Source organism: Scyliorhinus torazame, chromosome 4 (genome assembly GCF_047496885.1).
Source record: "Scyliorhinus torazame isolate Kashiwa2021f chromosome 4, sScyTor2.1, whole genome shotgun sequence".
In the NCBI taxonomy this organism is placed as follows: Eukaryota; Metazoa; Chordata; class Chondrichthyes; order Carcharhiniformes; family Scyliorhinidae; genus Scyliorhinus; species Scyliorhinus torazame.
This window is the reverse complement of record NC_092710.1, coordinates 274559541-274572835: the sequence shown is the minus strand read 5'-3', so window position 1 is coordinate 274572835 and position 13295 is coordinate 274559541. Positions and strand designations below refer to the sequence as shown.

At 48.9% G+C, this 13295-nt stretch overlaps 2 long non-coding RNA genes across 2 annotated transcripts in view; both read right to left on the bottom strand.

The window, feature by feature from the left end:
- LOC140411734 (uncharacterized) overlaps nucleotides 1-13295 on the bottom strand; it is a 355339-nt gene that overhangs the window by 95680 nt on the left and 246364 nt on the right. The gene's annotated exons all lie outside the window — the stretch shown is intronic.
- Nucleotides 5369-13295, bottom strand: part of LOC140411733 (uncharacterized) — a 55391-nt gene continuing 47464 nt past the window's right edge. The window contains exon 3 of the long non-coding RNA XR_011940974.1: nucleotides 5369-5601. This is a non-coding gene — a long non-coding RNA (uncharacterized lncRNA). The remainder of the gene's footprint in view (nucleotides 5602-13295) is intronic.

Genomic DNA, 13295 nt, shown 5'->3' with positions numbered 1-13295 from the left:
TTACATTGGCCTGGATTGTCATGGAATCGGGCAGTCTCAGGAGTCATTGAATGATTTGAAAAAATATTTAATGGGATGTGGGTTTCGCTGGCTAGGTCATCATTTATTGTCCTTAATTGCAACGTGAGAAGGTGGTGGTGAGCCACCACCTTGAACCGCTGCAGCCCATGCATTGTAGATTTGCCCACATTACTGTCAGGAAGGGAGTTCGCGATTCTCCCATGCCGCGCAGTCCCACACCGGCAGGTGATTCTCCGAGGAGCGGAGAATCGGCGCCATTTGCGCCGGTGCGTTTGGCGCGGCGCTGGTCGCCGATTCTCTGGCCTTGATGGGCCGAGCGGCCACGCAGAAACGGCAGAGTCCCGCCGGCGCCGTTCACACCTGGTAGCTGCCGGCGGGAACTGAGCGCGAAGGGTCGGGGGGCAGCCTGTGGGGCGGGGAAAAGCGCTCCTTCACCAGGGGGGCCCTCCGATTGGGTCTGGCCCACGATCGGGGCCGACCAATCGGCGGGCCGGCCTCTCCAGCCCCGGCCCTACTTTATTACGCGGCCGACCCCTGAATCCCTACACCATGTTGTGTCGGGGCCAGTGGGGGCCAGAATCGGTAGTTCCCGTGCCCGTTTCATGACGGCGCGAACATTCGGTCTCCAGTTCGGAGAATCGCGCCCCCTGTGTGGCTTAAAGAGGTGCTTGCAGGTTGTGCTGTTCCCATGCAACTGCTGCCCTTGTCTTTTTTGGCAGTAGAGGTTTTGGGCGGGATTCGGAGAATTGCCTGGGGGCGGCGTGAATCCCCCCCCCCCCGCCTGCTGCCGAATACTCCGTCACCGGAGATTTGGCGGGGGTGGGAATTGCGCCGCACCAGTCGGTGGCCACTGGCAGTGCCTCCCCCCCCCCCGGCGATTCTCCGACCCACGATAAGCCGAGTGGCCGCCTGTTTTAGGCCGGTCCCGCCAGCGTAAATTACAACAGGTACTTACCGGCGGGACCTGGCTGCGCGGGCAGCCTCCGGGTCCCTCGGGGGGGTGCGGGGGGATCTGGCCCCAGGAAGTGCCCCCACAGTGGCCTGGCCCGCGATCGGGGCCCACCGATCTGTAGGCGGGCCTGTGCCGTGGGGGCACTCTATTCCTCCGCGTCGGCTGCTGTGGACCTCCGAGATAGCTGATGCGGTGATGAACCACCGCCCCCCCCGCGCATGCGCTGGGATGACGCCAGCACACACTGGCGCTCTCGCGCATGCGCCAACTCGCACCGGCCGACGAAGGCCCTTCGTTGCCGGTTGACGTGGCGCCAAGCCCCTTCTGCACCGGCCGGCGCAACACAAACCACTCCAGCGCCGGCCTAGCCCCTGAAGGTGCGGAGGATTCGAGCTTATTGAGTGTTGCTTATTGAATTTTGCTGCAGCTGCATTCATCCAGGCAAGTGGAGCACATTCCCATACACACCTGACTTTTGCTTCTTTATTTTGTCGTGGGAAGTGGGCATCTCTATCAAGGCCAGCATTTGTTGACCATCTCTAAATGACCTTGAACTGAGTAGCCATTTTATAGTAAACAACATTTCTGTGGGTCTGGAGTCACATGTAAGGATGGAAGATTTCCTTCCCTAAAGGGCATTAGTGAAGCAGGTGTTTTTTTACGACAATCGGCAATGGTTTCTTGGTCATCATTAAACTTTTAATTACAGATTTTTGCTGAATTCAAATTCCACCATCTGGTGAGTAGGATTTGAACTCATACATTACCCTGAATCTTTGAATTACGAGTCCAACGACAATACCACTAGCCACCTCCGTGTGTAAGGTGGACGGGCTTGAATAAGGAGATGAGTGACTCACTGCAGAATTCCCTCTGCCTGACCTGCACTTATAGCCACAGGATGTAGAATCAGAGAATAGAATTATAGGATCCCAACAGTGCAGAAGGAGGCCATTCGGCCCATTGAGTCTGTGCCAACCCTCTGAAAGAGTACTCCACCAAGCTCACTCCCCCGCCCTGTCCCAATAACCCCTTATAACCTAACTTACACATATTCTTTTGGACATGAAGGAGCAATTTAGCATGGCCAATGCACATCTTTGGACTGTGGGAGGAAACCGGAGCACCCGGAGGAAAGCCAGGCAGACATGGGAAGAAAGTGCAAGCTCCACACAGACAGTCACCCAAGGCCGGCATTGAACAGCTCTGCTGTTACGATGAATTGAATTCCGCACAAAATTTTAAGTCAACAATGACACTTCATCACAACCACATTTCCAGTACCTGCAGTGTTTTGCTTTTGTACCTTGTATTGAACTGTTTACTTCCATCCACAATCTATAATTAGAACATCACTACAGCTCAACACATGTCTGGTTAAGTGATACACTGTGAATCTGTGAAGAGAATGGTAGCTTTCAGTATGTCCAGGATTGGTTTGATGGTTTGCACTGTTGTTTTGGAACAGTTCCATCCAAAAGAGTTGAGCCATCATCTCTGAATAAGTGAAACTTATGACTTAAGATTTTCATCAGATAAGAGGGCTTTGATGTAAGTGAATTTTGGACTTGTATCATTGACAAAACAGCTCTGCTGTTATGATGAACAATGTGGTTTTAATAGCTGACCCAAATGGTTTCCCTGAGGTGGTGTCTGATTTTTATCTTTCTTAATATACAAATATATTATAGTGCCAAATATATATTCTCATTAATCTAGCTTGGAGAAAATGAATCCATTATTTGGATACATGCAAATTGTTTTGTTTCTCTGCTGACTGGTATGGAGTAGTTATAAAATGGGACTTTTATATCTTACTAGACACTGGAATAGTAATTGTGTGAAGGGGAGAGATGGGAAGAGTTTCTAAAATGCTTGCAGCAGGACATTCAGGAGGGCGGGATTCTCCTTTGGCTGACACCGGAATTGGGAAATGCGATTGGGCGGAGAATTGGTTTTGCCGCTGAAATTGTGGCGGGTGCCGGTTTCGCCCCGAATCGCAATTCTCTCGTGCCTCGACCGTGGCGTCAATGCGTTCCACTCCACATGGACAGTAAACACCGTTGCCATATCATTAGCGGGACTGACCTGGTATTCTCCAGGGTCTTTGCGATTCTCTGCCTCCACTGCGGTGAACTGATGATGGCGAGGTTCTACCGGTGCTTCTAAAAATGGTGAAACAGGTGCCATGACTGATGAGGGAGAGAGAGGAGGTAGGAGACGGAGAGGCGCGATCATGGGCTATCGGTCCTGACACTGGCCGGGCTTGTTGGGTGGCACTGCCAGGGATGGGGGCAGGGGACTGGGGGTGGTGACGGGAGAAGGGCCATGGTGTCGGGGTGACTCCCCACGGGACCGGGATGTCTTGGCACAGACCGCCAGAGTGCCAAGGCCTGGTTCTACCACAGCAGGGCCAAGATGGTAGAGGCCCTCCATGCCCATCCGAGCCCATCGATAAGACCATAGACATAGAAGCAGAATTAGGCCACTCGGCCCATCGAGTCTCCTCCGCCATTCAATCATGGCTGATATTTTCTCATCCCCATTCTCCTGCCTTCTCCCCATAACCTCTGATCCCCTTATTAATCAAGAACCTATCTATCTGCGTCTTAAAGACGATATGTAGACCCCTACAGGGACCCCCGTATTAGGGAGACTCCCCACTGAGACCCCTGTAATAGGGGGGCCCCGAGAGACTCCTCTGATAGGGAGACCCCCACAGGGACTCCTCTGCCTAAAAAAAAAACCCTCCCAGCTCCCTCACATACAAAGAGCATCCCTTCCCCCCTAGAAAAGGTACCCCTGTCTGGAATCTACATAGTACTACAGCCAGGGGCAGTGGGAAGCATTATCGCTGTAATACTTACCTTGCTGCTCCACATGTCCATTCCTCAAAGGAGAGCAGCTGTGCCTGAGTTTGGTTCCCACAGATCATAGAATCATAGAATTTACAGTGCAGAAGGAGGCCATTCGGCCCATTGAGTCTGCACCAGCCCTTGGAAAGAGCACCCTACTTAATCTTAATCCCACGCCTCCACTCTATCCCGGTAACCCAGGACAGCACCTAACCTTTTGGACACTAAGGGGCAATTTATCATGGCCAATCCACCTAACCTGTACATCTTTGGACTGTGGGAGGAAACTGGAGCACCCGGAGGAAACCCACGCAGACACGGGGAGAACGTGCAAACTCCACACAGACAGTCACCCGAGGCCGGAATTGAACCCGGGTCCCTGGAGCTGTGAGGCAGCAGTGTTAACCAGTGTGCCACCATGCTGCCCCACTATCTACTATCTGCAGGTCATTCATAGCTTTCGAGCAGCGGTTTATGATGGACAGCTTGTAAAAACTAACTGCAGCTTTGATCCTTTCATATCCCTTCACATTTCAGCGGCCTAAGTGGTGAAACCTGAATGTTTGTAAACATTGACCACTTCAAAGAGATGTCAGTCTACCAAGTGTATTCCAATCATTCAAGCATGTGATTTCATTGCACTTATCTTTCTTTGATGTGGTCCATCCTGAGTTGTCACTCAAACAATGGTTCCTCTGGGGAGCAGTTCTGTTATTCTAATAGCCATCTAGGCTCACAGCCAAGCCTCATTTCGTATGGCTACGTATCTGAAGAGGAAACACTTGTAGAGCTACTGGGATAGGATGAGGAGTGAGACTAGCTGAGTGGGTTTTGCAGAGAGATGGCATGGACATGATGAGCCAAATGGCATTCATAGGTTTGACAACATCTGCAAAGAGAGAAACAGGTAGTATTTCTGATTGACAATATGTCATCAGAACGTGGTTGTAGCAAGCCTTTTCTTGGACTATTATATGCTGAGGGAGGACTCCCCACACCCCAGCATAAATTTTGGGGCCAAGCTCGCCTACGCTTAGCACACTCACCCCACTTGAATTTTGGGTAATAACCATTTAATTATTATGTTGGGCGGGGGGAAGTTTTGTCTGTCTACAGCTCATTGAGCTGCTGTGCAATCAGAGACTTGCAGCTTTACACACCGGCAGCACCGCCAGCGGCCTCTACTCCTTTTAGCTTCTTGCCACCCATTATATCGTTCAAAGGCATTAATTTCCCACTCAAGTGCCTCACTTGGGCCACGGGTGAATGATCCACCTGACATCTTCCCCACCATTTATAACATCAGTGGGGCAGATGGGCCAGTGGATGGCACACTGCCAATAGCACGCTACCCTAATTCAAGGGTCCACCTGTCTGCTTTCCTTCCCATGGGTGGGCCGTATAATTCAGCCCCTCGGTTCCCATTCTGAAGAAGTACAGGTTATCCCATTTTCCTTGAAATGCTGAGAGAAGAACAGGGAATCCCAGAAACCCACAGAACATCAGCATATCTTTTATTTGCTAGTGCAATGCAATTCTATCATTCTCCGTCTTCATAGCAGTCCCATTGACTTGCCTTCCGTTGGTCATGGCGAGTGTGTTGTATTGTGTTATTCTGTATGGTGCACTAGGTATTCAAATGTAATCTGCCGAGTATTCTGCGCTGTTGCTCCCGGGTAGTTCAGGGCCAATGTCCATTTTCTCATTTTTATTGTAGCTCTTCTTGGAAGTTGTGGGACTGCTTCCTGCTTGGGAACAACTTCCCCACCTTCCCTGGATGGATGAAAAGTGGGAAAAGGCCATCTAGGTTAAGCTCCATTTGACATAACGTATCCACATATCCCTTCCATCCACCCCACAGCTTCCCCCCCCCCCACCCCCGCTATCCTCAGTCACACAAACTCCTGGTTAAGACAAAAAAAACACAAATAGTGCTCCCTCAGAACCTTTATTCTCCTTGAAGCCTGTCTCCCTCGATTCTACTACTAAAGTTCTCCTCTACCTTTTTGATCTTCTTTATTCAGCCCTGCTAGGCCTGTTTTTACTCAGCGAGCTGATTATTTCCTTGTCGACTCAATCTTCAGGCATGGTGTTGATAGTGAGAGGTTAAAAAGTGACGCCGCAGGGCATGAAACACTTATGTTTCTTGCTGTGCAGATGTGGCATTCAACTGGACCACAACAGCCGTGCCTGCACACAGCACAGAACGGTCAGCTGGGCTGAATGGCTCTCTAAACACCACAAAAAAATGAGTAAATCAGTAATGCAGTGTCGGAGAAGAAGCAACATGGAAGACTGGCCAGAATAGAGGAGGTTGTTGAAGGCCCCTGAAGAAAATTGAAAACAAAGCCACGAGAGACTTGAAAAGATGGAAAAACAACATTTTTTTACCTCAAAATAGCAGAATTAGAAAAGATTGAAAAGGAAAGCTGTTATGCTATCCACAGTTGTCTCAGCTTTCTAAGGGATTTGATTAGTGCTTTTAATGTGAGTTATTGCTCCTGATGGTAAAATATTTTCTGATCCGCTGCATTTGGTGGCTATAAAATTGGAATCTTGCTTTGTGTCCAATGTCAAAGACTTCCATCCCTGTACCACAGGGACAGATTATACAATTTCCCACACCCAATGGCCACTTTCCAATAGTTCAACTACGCGTGGAATACTTTCTCATATTCTACAGATAAATCAAAAGAGTGCCAGATGATTTTAACTATATCGGTAAGTTGGTGCATTACAGGACTACTGCTGTATGTTTATTTTCCCCATTTCCCCAGTAAAGCAGAGTCCTACCAGAGAGCCTTGTGATTGACGTGTAATGCAGCACAAATGCATACAACTGTGCCAAAAGACTGACCACATTAATGTATTGTCTCTGTGACTGATACATAAGTCAAACAATATAGACTCCAACATCAACAATCTTAAATATTCCAACTTCTACTGTGTCACCAGTAAGCAAACTCTCTTTAACTCCCAGTGCAGCTCCTATTCGGAGCAAAGTCTTTAAAATAAATCCCTTCGCCTGTTTGACAAACTCTGAAAACTAATTGGTCCTTTATTAAATTTTAGCATTGTATGTGGTTTCATGAATGTTATCAAGAAAGTCACAATAGGGATATAAAATTGTGCCTCCCAGACAATTTAATAAATTAAAAATATTCCTTATAATTTTTGAGAAAGCTGCTTGAGATACCGAACAAACAGTAAGTATAAGGATAAAGGCAGAAGGCATCTTTCACAGTGCAACTCACTGGAATGCACACTCCATACACAAAGTGTCTTAATCAAATGTATTGCTTATATGTTGAATAATAGTTCACATGCTCTTTACACAGATGGAAGAACTAATGTACTCACACAGCTAAACAGAGATACTGGTACTAACAGTCATCAATCGAGTTGGTTGGTTTACCAGGGAAGAAGTGAATAAAGGAAAGTAAAGAGAGAAAGATGGAAATCTACAGATAGATATATAATTGGTTGACTGAAAGATCATTATGGCAACAGATGCCAAATTATGATGATGATGCAAATAAAACTAGTAATAACATTATTACAGACAATTAAAATGAAAATAAAGCAGCACAGTGCCACAGTAGTTAGCACTGCTGCCTCACAGCGCCAGGGACTGGTGTTCGATTCCAACCTTGGCTCATTGTCTGTGTGGAGTTTGCACATTCTCCCCGTGTCTGCGTGGGTTTCCTGCGGGTGCTCCGGTTTCCTCCCACAGTCCAAAGACGTGCAGGTTAGGTGCATTGGCCATTCTAAATTGCCCCTTAGTGTCCAAAGGTTAGATGCAGTTATGGGCATAGGGCAGGGGAGTGAGCCTAGGTAGGGTGCTCTTTTTGAGGGTCGGTACAGACTCAATGGGCCGAAAGACCTCCTCTGCACTGTAGGGATTCTATGATAATAAAAGAATCGCACAATTATGAATCTTTCAGTATGTCGATAGAAAAAGGGAATTAAAAGCAGAGGTGCGGACTTTACCGACTGTAAAAAGAGTATAGAAGCTACCCTGTACAACCCCATAACCACGCCAACCAACCCCATAATCATAAAGTGCTGGGGAGTGAATTAATGAGGGCTCATTGGAGAGCAAGTCTGGCCCTCGAGCTGCCAGCCAACCAGATTAGCCAGCAACGCCAACTGTCTGGCAGTGCCAGGAAGGCATCAGTGGCTGCTGCTGGGACTGCTGGTGAAGAGAACATCCCAAGGTCTTGGATCCCCAGAACAAGTAAGTCCGGGTCCTGGGCCCACAAATCTTAAGGTAGTTTAGGGATAGAGACGGGTGGGGTGGGTGGGGGGTAAAGCTGGTGAATTTAAGGGAGGGAGAGTTGGAAGGAAGAGGGCTCAACCTAAGTTGGGTGGGGGGGGGGGGAGGGAGGGGGGGAGATGCGGTTGCTCTTCAATCAGCGAAGGGTAAGCCCTGAAGGGCGACCACCTCTCCTTCCTTCCCGCCCTTTGACAATTTCAAATATTGGGCTTCCATTTCACCTGCACTCCCTCCCCCCCCCATGGGAAACACTCCAGCTGGGGGCATGAAGAATTCAGCCCTTGGCTAACACATAGTGGGAACATGCTAAACAGAGGTCACTGATCTTCAATCAGGAACGAAAAGGCTCATTCACTTTCCAGTGACCAGTTTCCGAATAGCGCGAGTGCAGGTCTTGGAGCCTTGCACCCTTGGCTTGAGATACTGTAGGACATCGGCCCAAAAGTAACTACGAAGAAAATATAAGATCATTCATAAAAGAAGCAAGATTATGTGAATACTTATTTAAATAAAATTAGATTTTAAAATTTAAATTAAGCTGGTATGTGAAAAGTTGAGCGTTGATTAAAACAATCTGGGTCTCAGGTGCATAGTATTCACATGTTCTTCAGTCAATATGGCATTTAATGTCAATTTATGCTGGGAGTTGCTGGGTAAATTGTCGCAGGCCTCTATTTCTTTGATTCCAAAGAAAGATAAGGATCCGCTGGAGTGCGGGACATATGGGCTCATTTTGTTGCTAAATGCGGACCTGAAGATATTGGGCAAGGTGATAGGAGGGGTATGTGCCGGAGGTGGTATCAAAAGATCAAACGGGATTCGTGAAGAGGCGGCAACTGTCGAGCAACATTAGGAGGCTATTGAACATGGTCATGATTCCACAAGGTAGCAGGGTACTGGAGGTGATAGTGTAAATAGACCGAGCAGATTTATTTTACAGCCTTGAGGAGGTTTGGGTTCGGACCGATGTTTGTGGCATGGATACGGTTACTCTATGCATCACTCATGGCAAGTGAGCGGATGAATGAGATGGATTCTAAGTACTTTAAGCTGCGCAGGGGAATGAGGCGGGGGATGCCCTTTGTCACCACTATTGTTGCATTGGCGATAGAGCCTTTGGCGATTGCGTTCCGGGCGTCGGGGGAATGGCAGAGAATTGTGAGGGGACTAAGGAACATAGGGCATCATTGTATGCCGACGATTTATTGCTACATGTGGCGGACCTGTTGGGAAGAATTATGAATTTGATGGGAAAATTCAGGGCCTTCTCTGGGTATAAATTGAATGTGGGAAAGAGTGAGGTCTTCCCGGTGAATGACATGGGGAGGAATACGAATCTTGGGGCTTTGCCATTTAGGGTTACTAAGGTTAGGTTCTGATATCTGGGGATTCAGGTTACGCATGATTGGGTAGCAGGTGGAACTTAAAGGGCTGGTGGAGGTGGCTAAGAGAGATCAGAAGAGATGGGATGCTTTGCCCCTGTCGTTGGCAGGGAGGTTGCAAGCTGTTAAGATGAATGTGTTGCCTAGGTTCTTGGTAATCTTCCAGTCTCTCCCAATTTTTCTCCCTAAGGCCTTTTTCATGGGATCGATGGATTGATTTCTGAGTTTGAATGGCAGGTGAGACACCAAGGGTCAGCTGGGCTCTTTTGCAGAGGAAAAGGCGAGTACAGAGGAGGGAGGGGAGGGGGCTAAGCGCTCCCAAATTTGCTGCCCTGTTACTGGGCAGTTAATGTGGAGAATGTGACAATGTTGGGCAAAGGATGGGTCGGAATGGGTGCAGGTGGAGGAGGACTCCTGCAGGGGGTCAAGTTTAAGGGCTATGGTGACGGCACTATTCCCCGGAGAAATAGCCCAGTGGTGGTTTGGAATCCGTTACGGAAGCACTTTAAGTTGGGGCGGGGGTCGGTACTGAGCCATTGTGCGGAAATCATAGGTTTGCGCCCGACCGGCAGACGCGATGTATGAGAGCTGGCATAGGCAGGGGTATGGCAGATGAGGGATCTATTTTTAGGAAAATGGTTATCAGATTTGACGGAGCTTCAGGAGAAATTTGAGTTACCCAAGAGGCGCAAGTTCAGGTACTTTGGGATAACGTGTGGAAGGAGCTGCCCACTTTCTCCCAGATACCGGAGTATATGTTATTGAAAAAGTTGTTAACGTGTGGGGGAAAGGGATGATCATGGTATTTATGGGTGGTCGGGAAAGGAAGAGTCAGCGTTTGTGGGAAGGATTGAGGCAGACAGGAAGAAGAGCTGGAGACCCAGCTAGGGTGGGGGATATGGAGCGAGATATTGCGCTGGGTCAATGTGATGTCCTCATGTGTGAGGATGAGTCTCTTTTAATTTGAGGTGATGCATAGGGCACATATGACGTGCGGCTGGATGAGGTGCTTCTTCCCGGGGGTGGAGGATCGCTGTGAGAAATCTGGGTGGGGGCTGGTGAACCACGCCCATAAGTTCTGGGGTGTGAGAAACTGGAGGGCTTTTGGGAAGTGGTGTTCAAGGCCCTGTTGGGGTTTGAAGCAGTGCTGTGCCCCTTAGTGGCAATTTCTGGAGTTGCAGGGGCTGCAGGTGGGGAAGGGGGTTAATGTGGTGGCCTTCCCCTGCCTGATTGCCCGGCCAAGGATTTTGCTGAATTGGCAGTTGGCAATGCCATGGGGGGTGTGGGGGAGGGGGAGGGGGGAGGGGGGGGGGGGGGGGGGGGGGGGAACTTACATGCATTTTTGAGCTGGAGAAGGGGGGGATGGTTTAAAGGGGAAAAAATGTTACAAATTATGTATCATGATTGTGGATGGTTTCTGGGATGAGCTATACTTAAACAAAATTTCTGCATCAGGATTGAATATGTAAGCATATAGTTTAAATAACATCTGTTCCCTGTGATTTAGAAGTCTTTCCACAGAGGTGTAAGTACAAGGAAAAAGTCTGCAATCGATCAATTAATCTTTTTGTCATGCCCAGTACAGGCATAAAGATATTATGAACTTTAAAGGTATAGGGCGTGAATTACCGGCTGCGCCCGCCAGAATTGGAGCGGGACTTGGCCGGTAGATCTTCCCTGGGATTCCTGATGGCTGTTATGCTTCCCAAGATTCAGCCAGGTCTTGCGAAATGCCGCGATCTGAGACCCGCTCACAATGGCCGGGACCCAATCCCGCACGGTTCAGTGAGTTTAAAAACCCACTTCGCCATGTTGACGCTGGATTGACTAGCCACTTGGGATCAACCGACCTTGCCGAGGAGACCCCAGCCGGGTGCCATTCAGCAGTGACACCCACAAACGGGGACCAGGCGGAATGGCACTTGGGGTTGCCTTCCAAGCAATCAGAGGCCCCGGGTGGTCGGCCTCCGTGCCTCCTGGCGTTGATGGTGCTACCTGAGCACCTTGACACTGCCAGCCTGGCACCCTGGCAATGCCACCTGGGTGCCAGGCTGAAAGGGGTATTGCCAAGTCAGTGCCAAGATGCTAGGCTGGCTTTTTAGCTGCACAAGTGATCTTGACTTGTGTGTGGTGGGGTGGGGGGCCCTGAGGATCCCCTTATAGGTGAATTGCAGCTTTGGGGAAGTCAGGGGGTCACATCGAGTTGGGAGGGGGGGGGGGGTTGGTTGAAGATCGGGGTGCCATTTTAAAATGGCGTCCCAATCTCTTTCTGCTGGTCGGAGCTCCTCAGTACAGGAAACGTGTGCTAAAGAGCGGCCTGGGTTTGTGCTTTCCTCACCAGGGCCCAAAATAGCAACAGAGGCTGTTAGATGTTCGCGGCAGGAATGACCCACTAATTCCGCCCAGAATGGATTCTAATTTTTTTATTGGTTAGATTGCACCCATAGGGTGCTATTCTCCAGAACCGAGGCTAAGTGCTGCCGTCAACAAAAAAGCAGAGTGGTTCCTACTGGTGCTCGGAGCGATCCTGACATGCCATGCTATGGCACAAGGAATTTTAAAAACTGAATCATCTTTTCCATGCCTTCCATAGCACACCAGTATCCGCACTGCAACTGAGAAGGGCGGGGCCTGACCTTTCTGACAAGTCCCGCACCTCTGCGATCGGTGCACCATTTTTAAAGGACACTCCCATCTCAAAAACCTACTACAGCGCCACTCCGCCAAATCACTGGAAGGTCACCCCCCCCCCCCACCCTAATCATTGGCAAGAGCCCCCACCCCCTCACAACCCTCCTTAAGCCCTCCCAGGTCTGCCATTCAGCCCAATCCCGCCCCACTCAGTACCCCTCTTCGGTCGCCCGTTCAACCCCTTCAGCCCTGCCCCTCGGCAATGCCAATCTTGCAGTCTGACAGGTGGCAAGGTGGTAAGGGCCCTCCCAACAATTGCCACCAGGATGCCAAGGGGTGTCCTTCATTGGAGATGGGGGTCAGGAGTCTTGCACTGGGCTGGAGGCACTCTGGTCATGGGTCCTTCCTGGAATGGGGTTCTTTTGGCTGCTCTCCCCCTCTGCAGCCTATAAACCCCGTTAAACATTCAGTCAGTATCTACAAATTAAATTTTCTCATAACAAAGTGAAAATGCTCTCGTGTGTATTTCTATACCCTTTAAACAGTCACTTAATATCTTAGAAATAGACAACTCTCAGAATAAAGTAAACATCTTCTCCTCTGTACCCCTAAACACTTTAAAAAGTCTGTCAGTGTGTCAAGTTGAAAGATCTGTGAGATTAAATTCAAAATAATCTCTTTAAAGTGGTGGAAACCTTTGAAATGGCTCCAGCACAATCAATTTCATTGTCCTTTAAAGTATAAAAGTCTGTGTGTATGGCGATAAGGCTGGGTGATTTTAACTGCTTTGTTGACATTCAATTTCACACCCTATTGCCTGCTAAAAGTTTTCTGATTGACACGTCAAGTCAGTGTCGAAGGGGAGAATCAGATTGTTTATTTTTAAAGCTCTGCAGGGATCCATTAACTCAGGGTAGTAGGTGTTTTTGTAATTGCAGTTTTTTTTAATCAGCCTGCCTCTTTGTCTCAAGTGGTTCCTAGACAGTGTAGGGGTCTGATGTAGGGGTACAGATGAGAAATTTTCACTTTATTATGAGAAAACTTTATTTTTGATATACTGACTGGCTGTTTTCAGGATTTAAAGGCTGCAGATGGGAAGAATAACTAAACAAACACCATCCCAGGAAGGACCCCTGACCTGAGTGCTCCAGCCTAATGGAATCCCCCCCCCACCCCCG